Source organism: Falco punctatus, assembly GCF_963210335.1.
Source record: "Falco punctatus genome assembly, chromosome: 3".
NCBI classification, from domain to species: domain Eukaryota; kingdom Metazoa; phylum Chordata; class Aves; order Falconiformes; family Falconidae; genus Falco; species Falco punctatus.
The window spans coordinates 84,320,347-84,347,984 of NC_137582.1; the positions used below are offsets into that span (position 1 = coordinate 84,320,347).

A 27,638-nucleotide genomic window follows, 5' to 3' on the forward strand; every position below is an offset into this window, starting at 1 on the left:
ATAATAAGAATTGTATTGTTCATATTAAAGTTTCTCTTACTTTTTTTGCTATTGTTTCAAAATGATGGGGATTTACTGTAAAATGAAAATACTGGAGCACATTATGTTTTTTTACCTAAAACTGCAAGTTTATGGCTACACTTAAATTTACTGTTTATGATTTCAGTAACTCAAATCAAGATTTCAGAAGCAAGGAGTAATACTGATCCTGTTTCTAGCTGGTTTTAATTAAAAAATAAATATATTAAATACTCCAACATTCTTCATGATAGTAACTGTATGACTGCCTCAGGAAACTTGTGTTTCTCCCTGCATATGTGAACAACAGTTGTTATTTGAAACCCTACAGTCATGAATAGCTCTTACATACTAGCTTTGGATAACTGTGGCAAGGAAAAGAAAAAAAAAGAAAGAAAAAAAAGGTTTCGCATCTAAAATCATGAAAACCACCAGCTTTCATGCTGTTCACAGAGTCATTCTGATAAACTAAGAAGTCAGTGGGTGTAAGTTAGGACAACATAGAATACAATAGCCCTGGCCATTCTTGCAAATTATTACCTGTATCACAAGTCATACTTGGTGCAGATATGGAAGGAAAAAATAGCCCAAATAATAATTCTCATTATTACATATTGTAAAGCCAATCTAGACCAACCAAAATGTTTACAGTAGTTTTTTGGAATAAAATCTAAAACAGAAGTGGTAGAAATTGGCACTGCTTGAGGATTTATGTATGCAAGGAATCAGCTTCAGCAGAAAGAGAACCTATTGTATTCCCTTACTAATACCAGACTGTGGAGGTGATGGAAGGCTGAGACAGCAGGATACATATCTACTAACGTATTAAAACTATTCTGCAATGAAGCGGAATCCTTCAGCTGTTCAACAGTGAAACAGGGTAGGAAGACTGTGAAGATGGGCCTTTTGCACACATAACCACTGAAATTATAGATTTCCTCTAATGTCCTATCTTTGCTGACAGGTTGATAAAATTTGTGGCTGGGTAAGTATTCTTAAAAATAGGTTGATAATCCATTGCATCAACAGAAAGATAAGAAAATCTGCCAGACCCTGACAAATACCTCAAAGACGAAATGTCTTAAGATTGCCCAAGTAGTTATCACAACATCCTAAGGCACATATCTCCTAGGTTGAAATTACTAGATGGGAAAAGAGATTAATTAAAGGAGACATGATATCTTTAAAGACCTTTGCAAAGGCTTAAGCTCCGTTAGGGACCAGGGATATGAGGGATCAAGTCAGCAGTCTTCTTATTCTATCTAACCCATCACAGGGGCTTTCCAAAGAGCAAGGGTTCTAGTTTCTTTCTAGGATTGTTCATTGTTCATAGACCCATCCAATTCCCTGTTCACCAAGACAGGCGAGCTTGTCTCTCCTCTTTTGTGACGTCAAGCATTGCATTCTCCATTATTCAACCATACTATTTGGGTATTAAGCCTCTTAAGTGGATGAAAAAGAATCCTCTAGTTTCAAATTTTAGGTAAAGTTGAGGTTCAGGTTCAGTAAATCATAAAATTTCCGTGTTTTGTTTTGGTTTTTTTTTCCTACTGCTCTTTGCAGAAGTGTGGTGGAAAATATAAAAGATCCCAACTATCACAGTAAAGGACAAAGACAAGCAAATTCTAAAACCTGACTGAAGAGTAGCTATATTGGCAAACTTCTCCCAACACTTTACTCAACTTATCCTACCTTGAAGTCATACAGATAAACATGTAATACCTAACCTGGAAACCACAATTGCTGGCATATATGCAGCCAGTATATATGAAACTTTCTGTTCCTTCCTCTTCCACAGATGCCTGACTCAAAAAGGCATTTCCTGAAACAATACAAAGACTACAGCTCAACAGGAAAAAAAGTTTCTTCCTCAGGGACTCTCTACTCTCTACTCTTGCCCTGAGTCTGATTAAAACATCCCTATTTTCCTACTCTCCAAAGGGGAAACAAAATTAAGGGGGTTATGCACACAGTAGCCAGTATGAGGTCTCTGCAGGCTGCATCAAATACTTTCCTACCACTATCTACATTAACCAGTGCCAGAGTGCTGGAAGCTGTATGAAACCTGAAGTCTTGCCTAGAGCTTAAGGCATCTGCAATGCTTCGAAACTTTTTAGTTCAAGATGATCCTGTTAAGTACTGTTTTGTTTAAGTAATATGCCATAAGACAAGGCAGTTTTGCTTTTTTCTGTAATACTTAAAATTTCAAATATTTTGAACTACTATAGAGCCTTTCTCCTTAAAATCAAACAAAAAAAATCCTAAAACATTCCCAATTATTTTAGCACTATAACTCTGATGTTATGACATTATGAGAGAGAAGTTACAGCATTTGGCCCAAAGGGCTTTGAAAAAAAAGACGAGCGAAAGATGGCCCAATTGTAGATATCTTGGTTTATTTTCTCTCAGACTTGAGTCAGCACCACTCCTGAGTACACAAAGATTTAAAGATCAGACCCAAACCACAAAGACAGTGAGTTCTATGTCAGCCAACTGCCCCCATCCCCTTTATCTGTCAATATATTGTAGCAATTGAGTAAGTGATTAATCAGGACCTGTAAACCACAAGCTAGCTTGAAAGATGTTGCTACTTCATTGGTACTGAAACCACCTACCTAAACTGTAAGAATTTACCCTGAACAGCTAGCATGCACCATCTGAGAATTGAGCAACCTCCTATAATTCTAATGAAAATATTTCACAGTTGGAGTCAACAACACAATCACAAAGAGAAACCAGCACAAAAACTCACACTTCTGTCAATATTTTAGAGATCTCAGCATGAGGATTTACAATAATTGATTTCAGTTTTTCTGAAAAGTCTATTCATAAATCAAGCAAAATTGTTCCATTCATGGAATACAATAAAAGAATAGTTTGCTGGTGTTACCGAGGGAACGGGGGTTCTTATTTCAGTGACAATGCCAATATCCTCAAGCACACAGCAAAATGCATATCTGTAAGCAAAAGCCAGAAACACTCCTACAGTGAATTCTTGAAATCTTGTATGACCTAGATAGCATAGTACTGACCAAGGAAACTACAGGCCTATCAGCTTCACCTCCATCCCTGGGAAGGTGATAGAACGCCTCATCCTGGAGGTCATCTCTAAGTATGTGGAAGAAAAGAAGGTCATTAGGAACAGTCAACATGGATGCACCAAGGGGAAGTCATGCGCGACCAACCTGATAGACTTCTATGATGGAATGACTGTCTGGGTAGATGAGGGGAGAGCAGTGGATGTTGTCTGCCTTGACCTCAGCGAGGCTTTTGTCTCTGTCTGTCACAATATCCTCACAGGTAAGCTCAGGCAGTTTGGGTTACATGAGTGTACAGTGAGGTGGATTGAGAACTAGCTGAATGGCAGAGCTCAGAGGGTTGTGATCAGTGGCTCAGTCTAGCAGGAGACCTGTAGCTAGCAGGGTTCCCCAGGGGTCAGTACTGGGTCCAGTCCTGTTCAACTTTTTCAGCAATGACCTGGGTGAAGGGACAGGGTGTGCCCCCAGCAAGTTTGCTGATGATACAAAACTGGGAGGAATGGCTGACACACCAGCAGGCTGCACTGCCATTCAGCCAGACCTGGGCAGGCTGGAGAGCTGGGCGGAGAGGAACCTCATGAAGCTCCAAAAAGGCAAGTGTAGGGTCCCGCACCGAGAGAGGAACAACCCCATACACCAGTACATGCTGCGGGTTGGCCTGCTGGAAGGCAGCTCTGCAGAGAAGGACCTGGGAGTTTTGGGGGACAGCAAGTTGCTCATGATCCAGCAGTGTTCCCTGGGATGCATTAGGAAAAGCATGGCCAGCGGGTCGAGGGAGGTGATCCTTCTCCTCTGCTACAAAAATGATTAGGGGACTGGAACATCTCCCTCATGAGGAAAGGCTGAGAGAGCTGGGCCTGTTTAGCCTGGAGAAGAAAAGAACAAGAGGGGATCTCATCAATGTCTACAAATATCTCAAGGGTGAATGTCAAGAGGATGGAGCCAGACTCTTTACACTAGTGACCAGTGATGGGACAAGGGGCAATAGGCACAAATTGAACCACAAGAAGTTCCTTCTTTATATGAGGAAGAACTTTGTTACTTCGAGGGAGACAGAGCACTGGAACAGGCTGCCCAGAGAGGCTGTGGAGTCTCCTTCTCTGGAGACATTCAAAACCTGTCTGGACACGACACTGTGCAACCTGCTCTAGGTGACCCTGCCTTAGCAGCAGGGTTGGACTAGATGATCTCCAGAGGTCCCTTCCAACCATGACCATCCTGTGATTCTCTGTAACATAATAATGGGGTGTTTCGTTTGGGTTTTATTCATTGGTCATTTATTAACTGGGAGTAACTTGAAAATTTAAGTGATGTTATGTTCTGGGTCTGGTTGGGATAGAGTTAATTTTCCTTATAGAAGCTCAAATAGTGGTGCTGTGGTTTAGGTTTGTGATCAAAACAGTGTTTCAGATACTGCTGAATGGTACTTGCACAGCATCAAGGCCACCTCTGTTTCTCACTATGCCCCTCAGCAAGGTTGGGAAAAAACACAGCTGGGACGGCTGATCCCAGCTGACCACAGAGATGCTCCATACCATATGACATCATGCTCAGCCATAAAAGTGAGTGTCAGTTTCTCCAAAGTAGCTGTTGCTTGGGGACTTGCTGGACATCAGAGTTCTGGTGGTAACTGAGTGCTTTTCCATAATCTCTTACTTTTTCTTTCACTTATTAAATTGTCTTTGTCTTGACCCACTAGAGCTTATTTCCCCTCAATTTTCCCTGTCCAATTCTCTCCCCTGTCCTGCTGTGGGGATTTCACAAGCAAGTGGGTGGGGGGTTAGCTGCTGGCCAGGGTCAACCCACCACACACCACGATGAAGCAATTCCCTACCAAAAGTAATAAGAGAAAAAAAAAAAAGTTTGTAATGCAAGAGATGAGGTCAATGGCACCAACACCTAAGGACACATGTTCATTACAAAGAACAGAAATAGCAAAGCAAAAGCACAGCCCTTTTGATTCTGAGGCAAGTAATCCACTATGTGCTAAAATAGGCTGTTTATTACTACTGCTTTAAATTTAAATTGCAGGCTGATTCATGCTGACTACTCTTAATGTTTCCCATGGCTCTGAACCTGAAGGAGGATAGACAGTTTTGGTATTGGTGTAATCTCAGGACTAATCTACTTCCTCACTAATTCCTCCAGTTAAGGAGCTTACTTATGTATCATACTGAATTGCACAGATTCTCTTTGCCTCACATCTCACTTTTACCAGAACCCAGACAGCAGGATGCATATGTCCAAGCCTCATACAACACTGTACAATGTACCTCCAGACTAATCTACAGAGACACAGTGTCTAGCAGTTAGGGCTCCACTAGCCAACCAAGAAAGCAGTCACTCTGGGACTCCTCTCATGGGTGTATCCCTCAAACAGAATGCTGACAGAAGAGCATGAAGTCTCCTCACTTATTTACTACATGCTGAAGTAGGGACCTGCTGGAGTAAGGATGTCTTCTCCTTTAAATGGCTGGATTCACCTCCCCCAGCCTGAGATGAGCATGACAATCAAATGTTTCCTTAGCATTTTCCTGGAGAGCTGAGGTGTGTCTGCAGATAGATGGACTGCAGTGCTTATCTCTCTCTTTCCACATACAGTATCCTGCTGATGTGATACTGGCAGAGCTGCCTGGTGGGCAGGCAGAGGACTGCGCAGTACTCCTAATGGAAACTGTGGCTGCTCGTCTGCTCACTCCTTTTGATATTGGCTTATGAATACATCCCAGACCCCACAAAAAGCACCAAATCCCACATCAGATTCCTGTGTGATAAAATGAGCTCAGGATCCATAGTTTTAAAGGTGAAGCTGGGAAGTTATACTCTCCTTTTTCCTCCATAAGAGCATCATTTTACATTTATCCACATAATTTTTTATTGCCCAGTATTCTGGGGGTTTGGCTTAATAAACTCCTTACAGTATTTTGAGACCCTAATGCGTCCCCACAGAGAATGCTGTGGTATAAGAAGCTCCCTGAACATACTTCATGGTCAAGAAAGGTGAAAAAAAACCCTTAGTCTTTCTTTAATTTCTGTAGCAGTTAGCATGAACTATGTCTAGACAGGATAGCTGTTAGCATAAGGAGTAAATGTTAACCAGTTCTTTACTGTGGCAAAAGCAGATGAAATACAGTCAACCAGCCACCCTGAAGAACAAAATACTTTATGTGTGTTAAAAGATAGCCCAACTATGCAAACAGCCCATTGATATCAAACAGTGCAAACATCCAGAAGTTTCTGGAACAAACAGATTGTGAGCAGCAACAGCAGCAACTGCAGATCAGAAAAGATCACCATTTAAAAGGACTAATCACAAACATGGTACTCCCTGCCCAGTCCTGTACTTAGACCTGGACCAAATCATCTCTCCCATGGAACAGCAAAATCATGTAATTTTAAAAACTGCATATATGTGTGATGAAAGTCTTTAGGTATCCAAATCCATTTAGTCGCCATACTGTCATTTGGTTTTAAATGGCAACAATCTCTAACTGTCCCTATTCATTACTAACCCTGCAGTATCACTGCCAAGCTTCTTGCTCCAGACAAGTTTTTCTTAACTTTTTATGCCTTTTCTTGCTTCTTAAGCCATTTCTGATGTTCTTATTATGTTTTTATATTGATCCTGCCAAAGTACAAAATTATTTCTCTCTCTTACATGGGAATTCCGCCTCAGCAGTTGATTCTGCTGGATACCCATGGACAGCTTTCTTCTGCTTTCTGGCAGTACTCAGTTGTTCACCACTCCAGAGTCATGTCCTTCAAGTATACTTGGTGCCTCCTACAAAGAATTAGTCTTGCTATTGACCACTTTTGGCTTCCTTGAGAAATGTTCTTCCCACACCACCATCTACAATTGAGCCTAGTCTGGTAGATACTTCGACTCTGCCAATTCCACCATCAGTGAAAAAACTAGAATACAACAAGCTGGCTAGTACCTGCTTTCCTGATGATAAGCTTTGATCATATAGACTTTTAAAATTGAGGGGTTTACTGCTGCCAATGTACTGCTTCTAACATCATATCTGTACAGCTCTTTGCATTTAACATGCTTGGTATAATAAGTCCAGTTCACTTTCTCCCTCTTTCTCACCTATCAGTAGGTTAATAAACAGTCATATCTGAGCAGTGGTGAGTGAAGATACTTTAGTTAAGGTCTATAAGAAAAATGATTTTTTGTTTATATAAATATAAATGTATATAAATTTTATTTTTCTATAAATACAACAAACTTGTACTATAAGAAAAATATATAGCTTTTGGATCAGAAGATACAAGAAATGTTCATAGGAAAGCAGTGGTAAGTATAATGCTATGAAGTCTGAGAGAAGACAAAGTAACATGTTATCCACGCAGTTTTGCTTTAGGATATGCATGGACTTTGTACCAATGCCATGGTTTTCTTTGTGTTCATGACTGCTCATAAAACTGTAACTACTAAAATAGTAACAAGAGAAATATATAGCTGATATTACAAGTTTACAGAGGCACAAAGGATGCTAAGTAAACATGAAAAATAGACAACTTCTGTTACCAACAAGTCAAACAAAAAAATAAACTAGTCACATGAAATGGTACATTTGTAAGGATCAGTCTAGTTTTTTCCACAAAATTCAATAGTATTCCTGACACGGTGTGCATCTGAGATGCCATAAAACTTTCTCTAAGTAATTTATATGCCATACCTGGTTATCTTAAAGTGGGGACATAAAAAGTATTACTGTACCAGCTAACCCAACACTCTCTGAGAAGAGAAAATGCTACTGTTTCATTTTTACAGAGTGCAGATGCACAAAAAGACAAAGTATCTCACCTAAGATACAACAGAAACCTTTTAAAGCAGACCAAAGTTGAATCCAGCTCTCCCAAGAGTCAAACTTTTTTGACCTTTATGACAGCATGTACAGTTTAATGGAGAAAACCAAACAGATATTACATCAGTATGATCCTAGCTATTTTTCTAAACTGTATACAGAGGAATATTTTATGTGGTACTGAGCATGGAATCTGGATTTTCATAGAAATAACTACTGAAAGAAATGTCTACTGACACATCAACTAATGAAGTGCATTAAAAACCCAGCAGAGTAGCAAACTGTGTCTACATTTCTGCCTGCCAGCAAGCAGAGGCAGAAGTCCTGGCATAAATGCATAATTTTTTGGGAAGTATATTTAACGTGCATGAACCAAGTTTGAAAGTTTGGATTTAACTGAAATACATTAAAATCAACAATGACAATCAGTATGACTATGTGATGACAACTCTTCTAAACACGTTTGGTTGAAAACCTATAGCCACATGTTGTGGAATGAACTGAGCAATTTACAGTAAATGACATAAAATAAGAGGTTATCTGTCTACTTATATGCTGTGTCTTGTGACTTAGAGAGAAAATGTCATTTGCATTTTCTTTTCAGTTTGTCTGAAAGTTAGGAAATTACTAATCCCTTCACATAGTTGTTCAACTGAAGCCAGTAATCCCTTCCCATGGCTGTTCAACTGAACCCAATGTACCTACACAGCACACATCATCTATTTTAATTTCTTCCTAGCCAAAATGATATTAACCAGGAGATAGCTAACTGATGGGAAAGAATAAAAATATGCATGTTTAAGTTGTGTAAGACTGTAATTAGTCTTAATAGTTTCAATCTTCACTCTGTCACACTAAAAGGGTATCAATTTACAGTGTTATCTTTATACACATATGTTGAGCGCATTCTTAAAATATATCTGATAGGAACACATCACTTGCAAGGCATAATAAGCTGGCTATATTAAGTCTTTCTTCTTCCTGTTTTCAATGCATCAAGCTGGATAATCTGTTAAATGACAGAAAAAATTGCTGGTAGAAAAATACAGATAAACCTAAACCTTTGCATAACTCCCTCTGAGCCAACTGTTTTAAGGGTCATTTAAGAATTTCTGCCCTCCTTCACTACCAGCTTGGAACTTCTCATCCTCTGATCCTTCCAGATAAGGGACTTTGAAACTTTGTTTCAGGAAACTAATTAATCTGGAATGTACAAAATAAAATTAATGTGCTAATTCTTAGAAAGACTACAAAGTGTACATATGACCAAAGAGTGCAACAGAGCATATAGCATCTTAAATATCCACAGGAACACTCAGAGCAGCATCAGAAATAGCAGAGAGAGGTTTGTAACTACAGGCAATAGACAGTCACAACATGTGAGGCAGGAAGTGCAGAAAACTTTCACTCCAATATTTTTGCTGCTAAGCGATGAAAGACGGGAAGCAGTCTAACATAAGGATTCTGCTGTTGCTTAAGAAGAAAACCTACAACATTTTTTCCAAACACAAGCTGAATAGACTTCAGTGTGATGGAGAGTGAGGCTGATTTGAACTGTATTTGTGAAGAATGTACATCATGTCCTGCCTATCCACAGCCATTTTGCTACAAGACCACAAGTGACCTACAAGACCTCACCTGGCATCAACAGATTAGTCAAGTGATTCTTAAAACAATGAAGTGCCATAGGAACTCACCTAAAGGAACAGTCCCACTGCACTATCTGAAGCTCAATCAAACTTCTTATTTCAATGCCAGGGATGTGTTGCCTCAGGAGCACAAACCTTGCTAGAAAGGAGATACTAGACCCTTTTTTTCAGTGAGGATAAACAACTGAACTAACATGGCAACATTACATTGACCTTTAATTATGATTACTTTTATATTGCACCTACAGGTATACCAGGCAAGTGAACTTGAAATAATTTTCTTTAAAAGCCTAAAACTAGGGCCTTCTTTTACAATATTGTAATACCACTATCTTTTTCTTAGGGGATTGCTTGACACAACTTACTAAGAACATATGGCAGAACACAACTTGGTTTCTAAACAGGCCCATTACAAAATGGTATGCTCAGATATCAGAAACAACAATGAAGTTGCAGTGGCAACTAAGCATAAGAAGCAAGTCAGCTCTCCCCCTCAGTACTGTACCTTGGCTTTACACCAGCTAGGTGCACAGAACTCAAAATTACCTGTGACTTAACTGTACTTAAATCTTATTATACACTGTGTAACTCTGTTTTCCTAAATCAAAGTTATGAGCAGTAACAGAAAAGAAATCAACATATTCAATTCAGTACATATCCTCCAGCATCCACTTCTGCCATCTATTGTAGCCCTGCAAAGACAGACTAATCTCCTCAACTCCCCCGCTTTTTTTTCAACAATGTCTCATGGATTGACTACTTCCGTAGCATTGTATCCCGGTCTCCAAGCAGAGCAACTTCTTTTCACCATTCTTTCTATACAGATTATTATTTTCAAATAAGAACTATCATGCAAGTCTTCGACAGAATTAACAGCAAATTACTGTGATGTTTAAGTACTTAAAATTGCCTCACTGGAGCAGTATAACAACTACTATCCCCAATTTTCATTGCAAGGTCACTTTAAGATGCCACCGAATTCCTTTGCACTGTTAAGTGGCTGGAACAGCAACAACATCCACTCAAAGCAGGTAATATTTCACTGCACATGCAAAAGACATGCACACAATTGCTTAAAGTTACACAAATTTTCCAGTATCTATTTTGGCTGTCTACATTACCTAGTTTTAACAACCTAAATACACACTATAAAAATATATTCACAGGATGCTCTCATCTACTTATATCTACAGCATCTAAATTGTATTTATTATTTTACTTACAAGCTTGTCCCGTCAAGTTACACATCATAACAGAAAATCCAGTTTCTTTATATTAAAAAAGTTTGCACAAGTTAAGCAAATGTTGCATTCAGGGATGTACTGCCAGAGACACATCACATGATATCATGGAAGCAGCCAAGGACATGAGCAGGAGGCCAAGAAGGAAAGTGCCGCTCCTCCCTCTGCCTCCCCTTCCCTCTCCCAGCCTGGACCCAGGTGAGAGGTGCCGCCTCCTGCAATGGAGCCAGTGCTGAGGGGGAGGTGCACAGGGCAGAGCTGAGCCATCCCAGCTTGTAGGAAAACAGTCAGCAAGAGCGTGGAGTCAGGTTTGCTGGAAGCAGGTTTTGAAAACAGCTCTGGTGGTATTCACTTATTTCATGATGTAAATACTGGTGAGGAAATTTCACAATTATTTCTCTTTTAGTTACAGGCCGAGCTAGCAGTGCTTAGCACTTCCCATTATAAGATCCTATTTTGATCCACTTGTGCTTTTCACAAGCTCGCTGTTTGGGCTGAAATACTCCATCCAAGCAGCTGGCTCATAATTAAGCACACGCACACATACACACACACCAGCCTTAAACAGTTCAGACATTTCCAAGAATTGTATTTCTGGAAAGTATCTTTTCCTCTATTCATGATAAAAAAGTCTCTCAGAAAAGTGGAATCTCTGCAAGTGCTTATGTTCTACAGGGCACAGCAGCAAGATTATTGCATTATAGGAGCACCTAGAGCCTTCAACTGTAACTGAGGATCCACTGGCTTAAAAACTGTAAAAATTAAGAAAAGGCAAAAATATCACAAAAACATAATACACAGATCTCTACTGAATTCAATATGCTCCACCAAACAAGCACAGAATTTAATATATGTAATTATTTTCTGACTACAAAATAAATTATTCAAAGGCATTATTCGTAAGTTATTTGATAAGAGGTTTGGGGCTTGTTAGTCCAAACACGCAGAGGAAAAAGAAATTCAACTGGAAGTTTACTAGCCTGCAATAAAGCCAGCTAGGAGAAGCAAAGCCAGCTAGGAGAAGCAGTGGATATTCACGGCTCTGAAACCCCCTCATACATTTTACAGTGACTTAAAGCTGAGGCAGTTTGAACTTTATGATCTCATTATGGCCACTACTTAATGAAGATTGCTTTCCCCCTCATCCTTCACTTCCAAAAAAAAAAACAACAAAAAACAACAACAACAAAAAAAAAAAACAAACAAACAAACCACCACAATCTGAAATCACTAAAGAAGCATTTAAAATAGGCAGCTAATCATTAATTGTTTTATGATCTGCAAACATCTGCAAGATTTACTGAATGAAAATATTACACACAAAGACTGTACAAGGCTAGAAATAGCGATTCATTTGCTGTATTCATGATTATCCATTTCCTTTATTAATTTGCTAGAGAAGTTTGAATATACAATCCCAAAAGAACAGTTATTCTAATGAATCCTCTCAACACTCATATGCTGTTGCCCACCAAAGATAGATCTTAACCCCATGGACAGTCGTTTCCTCTCCTGTAACTTAAATCATTGGATACATCTTATATATGGAGCTGATCCAGGTTCAGCTACAACCAGCCAGCTTTAGTTTCATTGCTCAGCTACATCCCGTCTTTGAATGCTGAAGCATTACCATCACCTTCAGCCCTATCACTTCAGTTCGAGCTGGGCTTTTAGAGGTACCTACCAATTACAAGAATCTTCTATTAAGTATGCTCAACTCCACCGCCAGAAAAAAAGAACTTGCTTTCAATTACTTTCTCTAAGAAAAGAAAGTTGTAATACTTCAGACTTCATCCCATTTAATCCGGAGTGGATACAAACTCATATATGTGACATGTCCTGAAGAGGACTCACATATTGCCAAGGGAGAAGAAAAGAGACAAGTATCTAACTTCAATCTGTTGGGTCTAGACAGTAATCAAGAAAAAGAAGCAAAAGAAAAGGAAATTCCAGAACACATTTGAAGACTTCTCACACGCATCACTTGTGCAGTTTCCAGAGTCTCCCAATGATACCTGCCTTGCTTAAATGTATCTCTGGCCCATGTAGTAGAGTTATTGTATGTGGATGAGCCTGAGTTTCCTACTGTTGATTAGAAAACAAAAGGCAGATGTAAGCTTAATGAAGTATGAGCACTTCCTGCAAAAATTTAGCTCTCAATATACTGGAAGAATCCTGTGGCATAAGATGAGATGTTGCTTCACTGTCTTTTCTTGACAATTCTGAGGTTGCCAATAGACTCCAGTACTGAAGTAAGAAGGGAAGTAATGTCTCCTGTGAGAGAACCAGAGAAGATGAAACACACACAAAATATCCCAACCCAAAACCCAAGCAGCACCACTCCACCACCACCTGCAAACAACCCACTGTGTATCTAGAAAAGGAGAGAGACCTATGTCATTGACTTCGTGTTTCCCACAAGTCATCACACCAGGTATGTATCTGCTCTTCAGGCTCCAGCTGGGATATGTTCCAAAATGCTATGAAGAAATGAAAATATGCATCAGCTACCAACAGCCCTGAGATAGGTTTAAGGAATTTAAGATTAACTTTTTTTTAGCTGGGGTCTCTTCTATTCCTCCAAAGTGTTTCAGTGACGTTTGGCAAGGGAAACACAATACGAAGTAAGTGGGGATGTAGAGATTCGCAAAACGAGCATATAAAACTAGTTGTCTAGTAAAAGCTAGCTGTCTATAGTCTCCACCTAGTTATTAGGGTAAAATAGGTGCTCCTGCAGAGTGATTAATTCTATCACAAGACAAGCCTCTAAGACAGAACGGATGACTCATGTTTAGGAAAAGGAGGAATCATCTCGATTACCTGTAGCAAGTGCCTAGACCACTATTTTAAACTCTATGACTACCTTTTCAGATAGCTAAAATTAGGTAAGATGAATTGCATCTGAGATGCAGAATAAATATACCAACAAACAAGCTCATCAGGGAAATGCTATATAATGAAAAGGTTATTCAAAACTTCTTCTGGAAAGAGGAGTATAAATATGCCCATGAAAACATCCAAGCTTTTCCTATACCTTTCCTGTTTCATACACAGAATTAAGTATCACTGGAGATTTTTTCATACATTATTTTCAGCAGAAATGTAAGTGCATGCAAATTCAGTACAAAAATAATTATGCAAAGTATGCGGCATTTATGATAGAGTTGATTGCTTTTTTTCCTTTAGAAAAGGAGATGATATAATACTCCTCAAGCACAGGCGAGCAAGATTTATTCCAAACTAGAATCCCTTATAAAAGTGACATTATTTTTACCTCTTCTGTAGTTATGTCTATGTATTAAAATGTAAGAACTCAATCAAGTGAGTGCTGAATGACAATATCTATTCTCCACACTATAATTATTTTTAAATGTTTTTAGCTAAAAGTTGGATATTAATAAACATGCAAGAAGGTGGTTATTAATAAATATGCAAGTGTAAAATGAACAATGATTATACCAAATTATTCAGGTCAGAAGGGACTTCAGTGGGCATTCTTATCCAATATCCTGATCAAAGCAGATCACGATGATCTGCTTCACCCAGATGATCAACCTTCAAGACTAGGTTGTTCAGGGTTTTGTCCAGTTGGCTCCTGAAACATCCAAGAAGGAAGATACTACAGCCTGTCCAGGCAATCTCTTCCACTGCTTAGTTACACTTACAGTTAATTTTTTCTCCCCCTTTAAGTCAAGTCAAAACATCTCCTCTCAGTTAGTGAGTCCACCTCCAGCCATGCCTCAGCAGAAGAGCTTGCCTCCGTTTGTCTTGGTAACTACCTCACAGATACAAAAAGATGGCTGCCAAGTCCCCCTAGGCCATCTCTTTTTCAGCCCAGTTTCTCATCCTCTCTTCAAAGAGCAACCGCTCTTGTCACTGACGAGCCTGGAGGCCCTCTGCTGAGTTTGCCCGGGTTTATCAATATCCTTCCTGTACTGGAAGGTGTTGGGGTGTCCAACATTGGGGTGTCCCCCAAACCTGTGCATGGTAGTCTAGGCACAGTCTAACAAGCGCTGAGTAGAGGTGAATAAACTTTTCCCTCTATCTACTGGCTGTGCTCCTATTAACTCAGCCCAGGATGCTGTCAGCTGCCAAGGCACCCTGCCAGCTCATGCTCAGGTCGCTGTCTACCGTGACCTTCAGGTCTGCTCCAGCAGAGCTGCTCCCCAGCCAGAAAGTGATCAGGATGTTCCAATGGCAGGATTTTGTCCATCCCAGGCTCAAGGTTAAGTTACTTGCCTAATTTCACAAGGTTACTGTCAGCCCTCTCTTCAAGTCTGTGTAGGCTCTTCTGACTGGCAGCCAGGCCTCAGAATGCTTTGACTGCACCTCACAGTTTGTTGTCATCCACAGACAAGTGCCTTGCATCTCCTCCTCCTTGTCACTGATGAAGAATTAAACAAGACAAGGGCACAGGATACACCACTGGTCTGATAGCCCCGCCAGTTTTTCATCCATCTGGTAGAGCACTCATTTGGGATGTAATGTCCAAACCTGGATACAGGGATGCCGCAACAGCCTGTGCCAAAGTCCTAAAGTCCTTCATTGAAAGTCATTTTATAAACTAGAGAGATATTACATAGGATAGAAGGTCTGTAAGCAACTGGTTACATATGAGAGAACAAACAAAAATAAAGAGAGAGTAAGTGCTTCCTACAGTGACCATGGACAGATTCCCAAAGACAGCTGGGTTGCAAGCTGGGGTGTTTAACATATTCATACTGCTCATACCCTTTTCTGGATTGCAGCTATGATTAAAGTTGCTAAAGTTTGATAAATTGAAAGTATTACAAAAAATGGTCAGTTAGGGAGAACTGCAGAGGACCTTACAAGACTGAATGACTGGGCAATAAACAGCAATAGTTTGCCTGCATCTTGAATATGGTGAACAGCTCTGGTTCTTCTTCGTTAAGAGGATATGGAAGAATTGGAAAGGCAGAGAAGGGCAACAGACTCAACTACGTAGGGAACAAGGACACATGCCAGAGCTCTTTGGTCCAGAAAATAAACAGCTGAGGGGGTGAATGCGAAAACTCAAAAACCCTGGGTCGCACAGGCAGGGTGAATTTGAACAAACAGGGACAGCAGACGAAGTAAGCGAGTGCCAAGTTCCACGCAGACAAAAGCAAGGGGCTCTTTGTACATCACTGAGCTGTTGAAGTCCTTGTGAAACGATCCTGCGGTTGCTAAACATGAACATGGTTTCAGCTAAAGTTTCAGGTGAGAAAAATTCACCGAGATTACTAAATAAACACACAGAACCACAACCATTTCTGAGGCTGGTACTGTGCTAAAAAGATAGGTCATGTGCACTTGCCTTGTTCAGATCTTCCTTTCAGATCAAGTGTCTTTCACAATTGTTAGGGGCAGGACAGTCAGATCCAGTACAGCAGCTCTGATTTTTTTTATGTTGACTTCTCACAATACTCAACTAAAAAAGTAACTACACTAAAGGTAACCATGGGTGTCTACTGCTGTTTGAGAGGCCTTTGGGTTATCCTGCCTGGACTCCAGGAGGCACTCCAGAGGGAGTCTCCTGTAGATCCTGTATCCTACCTGCTATGATGGAACTGCAAAAAACTAGGGCTGTCTCAAATGCATTTGGCACCTACGTCAAGATAACTGAATTGAGCCCTCCATTCTGAGAACACAGTGAAACAGAAGAAAAAAAGGCATATAAAGACCTTAATACAGGGAAAGTTTACATATTTTACATGGAAAACCTTTATTTTCACAGTGCACACCTAAATCAGAGAAAATGTGTTACAGCAGAGCTTACTATGGGAACACAATATTTATTTTTCCTCCATACTTGGGGATATGGAACGGACTTTAGCGCATAACCAAAGGAGCAGTGCAACCCTTCAGCAGCTGCAAGTTACGTGAGATTTAAGCAGTGTACTATGGAAAGCTGCAAAGGCTCAAAATCAGATCTTCTTAACCATATGGAGAAAAGCCACATGAGCTCATGAACAGAAGTCAAATTGAACAACGTGAGTATGAAAACAGAAAAAGTAACCTTGATACTGGCAAGCATGTTGACAACTTCAGGACTATGCCAGTGATAAATTGATCTGTTGGGAGCAAAGAGACAAAACTATTTCTACAAAAGGAAATTCAGACTTCTATCCCTCCTTTCTTAAAGGGTCTGACAGGGAATTTGAATATAATTTTGAAAGATCCCACACAGTTATACAGTTTTCTAGATTAATAATTTAGAATTGCTTTTTATATAAACCATGTTGCTTAAAATAAGAACATCTCTAAATTCAAGAATACCTGGAAAAATGCTACTTCAATATTGTGCTGCATTTCCTGTTACTTTAGTAAACACCTGTAACTTAAAAAGAATCATGTAAGACTTTCACTCTATCATTTTGTTAAAACAAGTTGTTTTCTCCCTTTCCTATTTAGGTGTGCGGTATAGCTAGCATATAGGAGTAGATCCAGGATCTAGTGTCAAATGCTAGGTGTTCCAAGTACACAAAAACAAAGTAAAAAAGGTTCCCAAACACTCCATGACTCAAGAATTTCAGAAATGGTGAGAAATTCAAGAATTAATGGCAGTAGGCAATGGAGCGTGACCAGAGGATATTCAGGGTCAATCAGAAGTTCTCTTCAGAAGGGCTGGTGTTCAGGAGTTACAAGGCAAAATGCCATTAGTCTGTCACATTGAACAAGCACATCAACGGGAACAATCGCACATTATTAAGCTCTGTTTGAGCTGGTGGAAGTGAACCGAGCTCCTTCTGTACAACAAATCCTTTACATAACTTTCTGTTCAATATTTTATTTTTGTGTTCAGGTGTGATTGCCTTTGGAGACACGTACTGCAGAATGATGTATATAATTTTTTACCAAAAAAAATAGGATAATCTTCGACATTAGGACTGAATATCTTGAGGCTAAGGTCCAAAACAAGAAATCTGCAACAAAAAAGAAATGTAAATAACATTCATAATACTTATTATTCTACTTTTACATTGCACATTCAGAGTAAGTGAAGTTACACATACACAGAGTACAAACAAAAAACCTGATTGTACCATGTTATTGAGAACACAGACTTAAATTGATAGTTCTAATGTCAAAGGTTTCCTCAGAACGGAGGTTTTATTTGACTACTTATGTGAAAAATTTTCATGATAAAAATAACTCTCTGAGCACAAAGGTAATTAAGCACACATAACTTCCACAACAGACTGTAGAAAAACAGATTCCTCGTCATTTCTCTTTAAAACTCCAGCTGCATTACAAAGCTTCTGCCTATCTGAGATAGCCTATACCCAGTATGGAAGAAGGCACCGTGTTCACTGAGCAAGAAAACAGTTCCGCCTACAGCCAGTGACCCTGTAGCAGAGGAATCTGTGGGAACCTTGAACAAGACAGAAAGAGAGGTCCAGCAGGATCAAAGTGGTGCACAATCTGCTGTCTGCTCTGTTCTGTCCTACACATACACTCATCAGCATCTGCCAACCAATAAACAATGGACAGCTAGATCCAAACTGCTGGACTGAAAATAAAAGACCACTCTGTTATCAGAGCTTTGATTTATTCCATTTAATATGAAGTTCTCCTCCTGCCAACATGTCAGACATCTTGGTATAAGAAAAAAAAATTATCAAAGAGAGGTGATACTGCAATGATTTACACAGCTATGAAATTGGTACTGCATGAACTCTCTCTTCCAGAACTAGATTTCTCACTCATGAACAGTTCAAAGTATGAAAACAGGTACACCAAAAACCGCATACCAACGATGATGTGTAACAAAGCTGAGTAGATGCAATGAAGCCTTATTACACAGCTAATTACAAGTACCTATGTAAATGTTTTGTAATGCATTTAAAGATATGCAGTATTATTATTTTTCTTGATCGAATACAATTTGCAATGCAACACCACTACGTGCTGCTTCAAAACACTTCCTCTTTTTTTTTTTTTTTTTTTTTTTTTTTGAGGGGGAGGTGTGACTTTGTTATGAAAAAAGAAAACACAACCCACTCATTTAACCATGCTTATTATTTGCTTATTGGCATTGACAGGGCTTCCTTATCCTTTGCAGCTATGAGCCTTGAGATCAGCTAGTTGGACAGACTACACTGAACAGTAAAGAGAATTTCAGCAAAGCACATATAAAAAATGGTATACTGGAAAAAAGACGAGTGATTTTGGAATGTCTTCTCTAATACCAACGTCCAAAAGCAACACAAAGCAGTTATCTTAGAAAAATATAACCACCACAATGTGCTGCAAATTGTGCAACAGTCTTCTAAAGTAAGATTCTTCCCCAGATACCAGATTTTACTGTAAAGCTTATTATACACTTTTGTTTTAAACGGTGAATTATGTGTCTCTGTGAACTGACAATGCACCACACAAGTTTAGAAACCCTTCATATACTTAAAAATAAATAAATAAATAAATGAAAAAATTCCTCTGACAGTAAATGTGTACCTGTATGGAACAGCAGTTTTTCCAGTCCAGGTAGAGAGAGGTTCTGTTACGTGCAGAGTTAAGATTTCTACAAATATTATCTGAACTTTACACCTATTTATGCACTGATGCCAAACTGTGCATTACATTTAATAGCATGTAATGATGTAGAAAATATTGATGTTCACAGCCATAAGAATAAACCTTATCTCCAATATGAATAACAGCAACTAGTTCCGAAGGAAACATGTCAGGAAATCAGTGTTATTAGAGATCAAGAAAAACAATACATAGCTCAGTTGAAAAGAACTAACATGTAATTAGCAGAGATCAGGAGAATAGCTAATGAAGTCTAGGATGTCGACACAATCTAATTTCTTCATCAGATGTTAAGACAAAAACATTACTGGGCAGAAACACATACCCTTCTGTATGCTGCAACTGTACATCAGGAGCCTGAAGGAAGTGCTTACAAAGTAAATTTTTGGTGAAAATCCATCAGTCCAGAGTTGGTAAAACTGTAAAGGAGCCCACCTGGGAAGTTTGTCAAGTCTGCTTGGAAACCATACGCTAAATAAACCTTTTACTGAAGTAATGCAGGACTTATTACCGCCGTGAGGTGACATGTGTTTAGTGTGGTCAACAGATTGTCACAAGAAAAAGAGAAATAATGAAATTACTAGTGACAACAGCCAGTCATTCTGAAAGTTGCTAACAAGGCCAGGCAGAGAGCAGGGATGATTAGACCAATAAACAACACAGGATTTCCAACAGAGGTGACACACAGAGGCCCAGAAAAGTGCCTTCCTACTGAAGAGAGCTGAAGCAGGACACTGTTGAGGAATACAGCTCATGAAAACAATTTCTAGGCTGTTGGCCAAGAGACTGAAAGACAAATCAGGGAAGGAACAGGAAGGCAAAGATGACGACCTTGGCACACTGGCTCATATCCTTTCACTGCAAAGGAAAAGTTACAAGTTGGAGAAAACCACTGAAGAACAGGGATTTCCCTTGTGTCTCTCCAACAGTGAGTAAGATGCAGTTTCACAAAAGCTTTGGGATCTACTTTGATTCTAAAATGTTCATGATGATGAGCATTTTCTAAGGAAAATGCTGAGCTGTGGTATGCTGGGAAGACATCCATCATCTTTATTCAACATGCAGTGAGAACCTCACTTATGTTTACTAAAAGCATGCTAGTTTTCACACGTTCATCTTCAAGAAACATTTAATCTTTGAAGTATCTTCTCAGTGAAAATACTTATCAGCTGCAAAGTCTAGTGCAAAGTCACATCCAGTGACAGCAAGACATTTGTCCTGGTTTCAATGGTTAAACCACAACAACATAAAAATTACTTCTAAAAAACAATTCACACATTTTGTACTCACCCCCAAGAAATAAAGTTTCAGCATGATTAAAATCAATTCAGCCAGCCTGTCTCATTTTTCTCCTATGAAACTCAAAGGCAAGTACTATACCGTTCATGTGGCTGGGAATGGCACAAGCAAATTACAAAACCATTCCTAGTTTGACTTTTAAGAAATTTTTTTCCAAAACATTTCACTGGCGTTACGTGTAACTCTATGATGGTTCTTTGCCTGTGGGTGGCTTTAAAATTCCTTTGGCACTACTCTCTTATCCTTTGTCTATAAGTGGGTAAAAGAATATATGCTACCCATGTTCTGTGTTAACTATAGACACTTTTTATAGGCTAACAGCTTTCTTATTTCCCTTGGCATAAACTTCATCCATGAGCTCTATTTCAAGAAAAACAGAGACTGAATCCTACTTATCTTAAAATCCACTTGAGCGTTGCTTATAGGTGCAAGCATAAACAACCATTTCAGGAAGGTAAAAATGCATTAAAAAATAAACTTCAGAATCGATCCGCGATGTGGATCTCCATATATCCAAGTACTGTCCCTGACATTTAAAGGGCAATGTCTCACATCCAATGGATAGCAGTGCTCCCTTTCAGACGCATATGAAAAAGGGCAGAGGGGAAGGAAAGGAAAAGAAAAAAAAAATATCATCCTTTGGACATAATCTCAAGAGAAACAAAATAAATTCAGAGATTTTGCATTCATTTTCTACTGTGTAACTACAAGTCTCTTTACTCCCCTTGTCCAAACTCCAATGAATATTATGTTTTGATTTCTGCATAATTTCTTATTTCTATGCAAATTCTCAAATAATCAGATACATAATTTGGTTCTCTGATGTACAAGATGTTCTGTTTCCAACAAAACCCCAAAATTTGCTTCACTAAGCTAGTCTGAACAAATTTGTTTTTCAGCTTTTACAAAACTGTCTACGAATTTATTCTATGAGATTAGAAATCCTGTACTCAGCTCGTAACAGCCTACACCAGTTCTGCTAAAGGATAAAAATCTCATGAAATTACAGGTAAAAGATAAAAATGCTAGCACATGATAATGCTACATCCAGAACTGATTTTTAATAATGCTGAATTTAAGACTCTGCCCAAGTAATCTGAACTGCATGTCAGAAGTACACATACACTTGCAAATTAAAAAAAAAAAAAAAAAAGTCCCTAACTTCTGCTGAAGAGTGTACAACCTTCTCTTCTGTCTTCCTCTTGCATTTTTGCTGACTTCATGTGCTGATGAAGAAGCGGCACTGACACTACCTCCCTCCTCTCTTTTTGAACTCCTCTGCTCTCCTCCTGCCTTAGCCCCACACTGCAGCGAGTGAAGAGTCGGGACGCAGCTTGATGCAAGCAAATGTCAATTTATTGCACAGAAGCACGAGGTTTTATAGACTTTCAGAAGCTGCGCGTTTTAAACAGATTGGTTCTTGAAGCTAAGCCTTGCATACTAGGCAATCCCTGATTGGTGGTTAACTGCCAGCAATTAACAGCAAGGTGTTACCTTTCCTTGGTGCCATCCTTGGCGCCATCCGTCTCCCACTCCCCTGTGCTCTGCAAACATGCCTCATCATGTTAATTGTTGTCTAGACAAGCTCGAGCACATTCCCCCCAGCTAACTGATTGCCATGCATGGTCCTAGTTTCCAGACCGCTCCTGCACCACACCTGCTGCAGCAGGAGCCCACCCCACAGAGCTGGGATGATGCACTGCAGCCAGACATTCCCATTGACCACACAGCAGGTACCTACCAACCTCCATTTCTCAGGGTGGCTTAGGCTGCTGATTTAACACAGTAATGATGACGACGCTGTAACTCAAAGCACGGTGAGGCAGGCATCTGACAAGCTGAAGTATGCTGACATCATAGAGTAACTTGAAGCACTGGTTAACTTTGACATCTACAAGTCCACGGTGAGGATTGCCTCCGAACAACACGAGGTTGTGACACTTCAGGCAGATAAAGTAATACTCTTCTTTAAGCTGATGTGAAAACAACACTTACACTACGTGCTGATTTTACCATTCACTTGCAGAGTAAACTTTACCACAGCTTTTCTACACCAGCTGTGGATAGATGGAATTGTAGTTGTAGAAATACCAAAAAAAAAAAAAAAAAAAAACCAAACCAAAACCAAACCAAACCAAATACTGAAATCTACACTATGAAGCAGAAATAAAGAAAATTATTGCTGAATATTCCTGCCCTAAAGTTCAAAAGAATCCATTGAAAATCCAGTATCCAAACAGAACAGATCTCAAGTGAAAACTAGGGAAGGAAAAACAAGAGGGGAAAAAGCTAACAAAATTATGGAACTTCAAAAGATTGGTCATGTGTATTGCATCCAACTGAGGAAAATGACGGACCCACACATGAATTAGAACAAGGTCTCTTTTCTGCAAATGAAAAACACACCTTAAGGTCATGCACCGAATTCTAACAAACAAAAAGCAAACATAATCAGATTTTATGCCATCTTAAGAGTAATTTGCTTTATGCAAATTTCTGCACCCACATGAGGAGAGATGTAGCTACAAACACTGGACAAAAATAGATCTGACCACAAGAGCAGCCAGACTGGGTTCTTGAAGCTGCCTGTCACTTGGATGCTACACGAACGTGCAAGACTTACAGCACATTTTCTCCACAGAAATTTGCAACAACAGAAACTAGCACCAGAGCAGCATTTAAAAACAAAACAAAAAAATCCCCCAGCAGTCAGGTTTCCTTTCTCAAGAAAGCAATGGCTAGGCTCTGTACTGCTGTGTCAGCTTGGTAACATCTGCCACAAGAGCCCGTACAATGTACACAGTTCATGAGCTGTTAAAATATAGTTACACACTGGACTACATGGACAGTGCTACAGAGGCATCTCGTTCCAGTAACATTAAAATGTCAGTGGGCATACTGAAAGTTTACCTTCAGTTTATCTTTGTCCAGTTTATCTTCTTCCAATAGATAGGCTCAACACAGACGAAGAAACTAATCTCCGTAGTGACATGAAGTAGAAGGAAGGGTGATGTAGATGTTCTGGGATGATGGCTGTCAGTAATGGAACAGGAGGAAAAACACCCCTATAATCTAAAGTGATTAATGGAAGGTAGCGCTAGCAACGTTTTTTAAACTAACTCTACTGAGGTGAATCAATAAGGACCCTAACTGATGTGGATACTTTCCATCAATTTCTGACTGGTAATATAGCAAAAGGAGTATTCTATTACAGAGGATGTTGAGTTAAACTCGTCAGTTCTAATGAAGAAACTCCAGATTTACAAAGGCACCAGTGAAGGCAGAAGGAAGGAATTTAAAACCCAGATTCTGAATTCAAAAAGCTCGATCCTGACCCAGAAGTGTGTACAGACTGGCATATGCACATCCATCCCTTTCAAAAGGTGGAAAAAAAAGAAAAAAAAAAAAGTACAGAGTAGCATTCTTTAAATTTCATATATTCGATTGGTTTGAATGTCGTCATGTCTTTTTCAAGCTTGCACAAAAAGAGTAACTGTTGTAGGACATGCACTGCAATGCAAAATAAATGGAGGCATCTTAGGAAACTGCCACTCGGAGACAATTCTTTTCAGTGAGAACCATGATTCTGGCTTTTCACCTAGCATTTATTTTCAGAACATAAAAACATAAACAAACCAGGCAGATGCAGTTTCTTTTGTCTCCCTTTAGACAGGATATGGTGGCACAAGCAGTGAACCAAAACAGAACTGTTCCCCTGGCTTTGCCACCTATGCTGACATTTACATTATGCATATGTAGTACTATTAAGATAAAAGGATCACACATGCATCATTAATTCATAAAAGCATCACCATAAAAAAAAAAAAAAAAAAAAAAAAAAAGTGTGGAAAAAAGATGGCAATCGTTCCAAAGCATTTTATGATCCCAGTCTGATTATAATTTGGAAGTGATGCCCCAACCCACCCCCTCCAATTCTACTTCAGTTATACAGTAAATCCACAGTATTTCAACCAACCAAATCAGTCTGACAAGAAACAGACATCCCTCTCTGTAATTATTTCCACAGAATCTGAGTAACTTTGAGGAAAAAAAAAATATTTGAATGTTGGGGCACCTATTGTTAACAACTATTTGGGGAGAAAATCTCAGGCGCACTTTTTTCTTCTGTTTTGATCAGAGAGGGAAGTTCTCAGCTATATAAATGCTGGTACAGCATGAACCTAGTGTAAAGCCCAGCGTGGTCACCATCCACAATGTGCGACAGGCTTTGCTTAATGTTCAGGCTTCACTTGGCTTTCTATTATTTTCTTACATTACTTTGTCCAACATTCATTCTTCAACTACCCAATTCCACGGTTATGTTCAGCAATACCACCAGGATGGCTTGCTAAGAGGAAGGACTTCATTATGACTTAGAGCATAATGTTTTGATCCTGTTTCGCTTTTCCACCAGCAAAAATAATGCAGATCATAGGACTTCAATCTGATCGTGGCCATAGTTGCTATGCTTAATATCACCAATGAATTAGAAACAAGTCATTAGCTTATATACTTTAGAAAATATATATATTTATAACATACTATTAAGTGGTTGTTTTCTCCTTCCAGGCTTTTAACAATATAAATTAAAAAGTTACATTAGCTCTGCATTTCTTTACAATAAGCACTTACTTCAAATAATTATTATTTTTAAAAAGAAAAGATTACCTATTGATATTACTCCAATTTATCATTTGGCAAATGTATCTTTATTTTTAAAATTATATAAAATACTTTAATTCAAATAAATGCAGACTTAAATTATGTGTGACTGTAGATTTTGCAGCTATAATTATTTTAAAAAGGAAATTAAACTTGGTGCCGTTTATATGCCTATTTCGTTCACTCTTTGAGAGAAAAAAAGCATTCTCCAAAGTCATTGCAAAAATTTCTCTAACATTGTTATAATGAACACCTCGAACACCTCCCCTGTGAAGAAAGGCCGAGGGAGTTGGTGTATTTCAGCCTGGAGAAGAGAAAGCTCCAGGAAAATCTTGCTGCAGCCTTTCCATATATAAAGGGGACTTATAAGAAAAGAGGGAGAGAGACTTTTTACCACACCCTGTAGTGACAGGACAAGGAGCAACAGTTTTAAACTGGAAGAGGGTAGATTTAGATTGGACAGAAGGAAGAAATTCTTTACAACGAGGGTGGGAGACACTGGAACAGGTTGCCACCCAGAGAAGATGTAGATGGTCCATCCCTGCAGTGCTCAAGGTCGGGTTGGATGGGGCTCTGACCAACCTGATCTAGTGGAAGATGTCCCTGTCCATAGCGGGGTCTTGGACTACATGATCTTTAAAGGTCCCTTCCAACCCAAACCAGGCTATGATTCTATGACAACATGACCCTGTTCCTTCTCTGAGCTAGAACCTTGGCTGTGCAAGAAACCCAAATTATGGACCAGCAGCTTTTCACAGGGGCTAGTATTTTTTCTAGTTTTGTATTTCATGTGCGTGAACATAAGAATGAGTGTATACGCACACAGACACACATACACTTTTAAGTGCAGACTAATTCTGACATCCTAATTAGTTCTGACCTTAGCTCTCCAACCTTTGACTCTGAGAGCCCTCTAAGGGGAATACCCCTGCATCTTGCCTCCTTTCTCCTATGTCTCCCAGGAGGAAAAAAAAAAAAAAAAAATAAAGTGACAAACCCCTGAACACGCACCCCTCAACCCACAATGATTTCTAGGTTCGATCAATACCTTTAGGTAGCAGATGAGCACTCCAACCTTTGTCTCCTTTAGTAATTTTTTCTTAAAATTGGAAATTAAGCAGCCTGTGCTTTGGAAACAGACACATCTGAAACTCACTTTCTTACTCCTGCTCCTGTGGTTTAGTTGAGGCAAGGTATGGAAAGAAGGCAGCTGTAACTGCTCTTCTTGGCACCTACACAGGAGATGAATACAATTTTTATCACTATACAAAGCTATCAATTGCTAGTGATGGCTCTCTGCCACCTCCCATTATTTGGTCTTTGCAGTACTCCAATGGAAGTACTTTATATTCTGAATGAGCCAAATCTAGAATGCAGTCTTTTAGGACTAGCTACAACTTGCTCGAACCAAATGCGAAATGAATGCCATGCTAAGCCACATGGTCACCGAACAGTACTAGGAAAGCATCAACAGAAGAACAGTTTTCCCATTTGATGCATATGCAAGCCCTTGAATTGCAAGGAAAAAGAAAAAATATAAATAGGTAACACAAGAAAGAGAAACTAGAAGAAGAAAATTTATTGCTTTCCAAAACATAAAGGAGACAAAAGGATGTAGTACATCTAGAGGGACTATTTAAAGTCTGAGGGTTTCTTATGATGCTGGTACTAAGTCGGGGGGCATGTGAGGGAAACTTGTCTCAGGTATTTCAGATTTTTTAAAAAAGGAAGATACTGGGGGGGTTCAGCCTTTTTTTTCTTTTCTTTTTTTCCCCCCCTTCTTTTTTCTTTTTTTTTTTTTAAAAAAAAAAAAAAAAAAAGAAAACACTTGCCATGCAAACCTTCCCCCCACTCTTTTGGAAAAGGGAAAGCATGAGTCGTTCAGGAACTGTGACTTCCAAACTGAGTGGTATTTATGAGTTTTCTTTATTTACTTTTCCAGGGAAGTGATCCCTCACAAGGTCTAGCGCTTTCCTGCCGATAGTCTAAACCTCAGCCAGCTTAGTGACATAAGATTCTACTGGACAGCTCTCCTTGGTGCATCCTATGAAACATGTAGGGATGATTGCACCAACAGCACTTGGAGCCTCGTTCCTCTACATCACAGGGAATGCAATGACAATGCAAATTATCAAGTATGACGCAACTAGTAAAGATAAGCAGACAAAAATATACACTGACAATAGACTGAAAGAAGCAGTCTTAACCAGCCCAGCACACCACATTCTGCCATCTGTAGAACGCTACCATCTGCAGCACAGGAATCCTTGGAGAAAAAAATATATAAAAATCAATCCGTAAGAGCAAGTCACATTATGTAAGTTGCTCCCAAGAACTGTCTGGACAGTCAGAAAAATTACAGAAAAAGGAGTATAGAATATC

At 39.2% G+C, this 27,638-nt stretch overlaps 1 protein-coding gene across 9 annotated transcripts in view; it reads right to left on the reverse strand.

Moving 5' to 3' along the window:
- The window catches only part of CTNND2 (catenin delta 2), a 680,231-nt gene that overhangs the window by 561,655 nt on the left and 90,938 nt on the right, over window positions 1-27,638 (reverse strand). Inside the window, exon 1 of one of the 9 annotated variants that reach the window (XM_080382081.1) lies at window positions 17,592-17,685. The exons of the other annotated variants lie outside the window; for them this stretch is intronic. The gene's annotated coding sequence lies outside the window, so the exon portion shown is untranslated. Of the gene's footprint in view, window positions 1-17,591; window positions 17,686-27,638 lie in introns of those variants that run through there. 9 annotated transcript variants of the gene reach the window in all.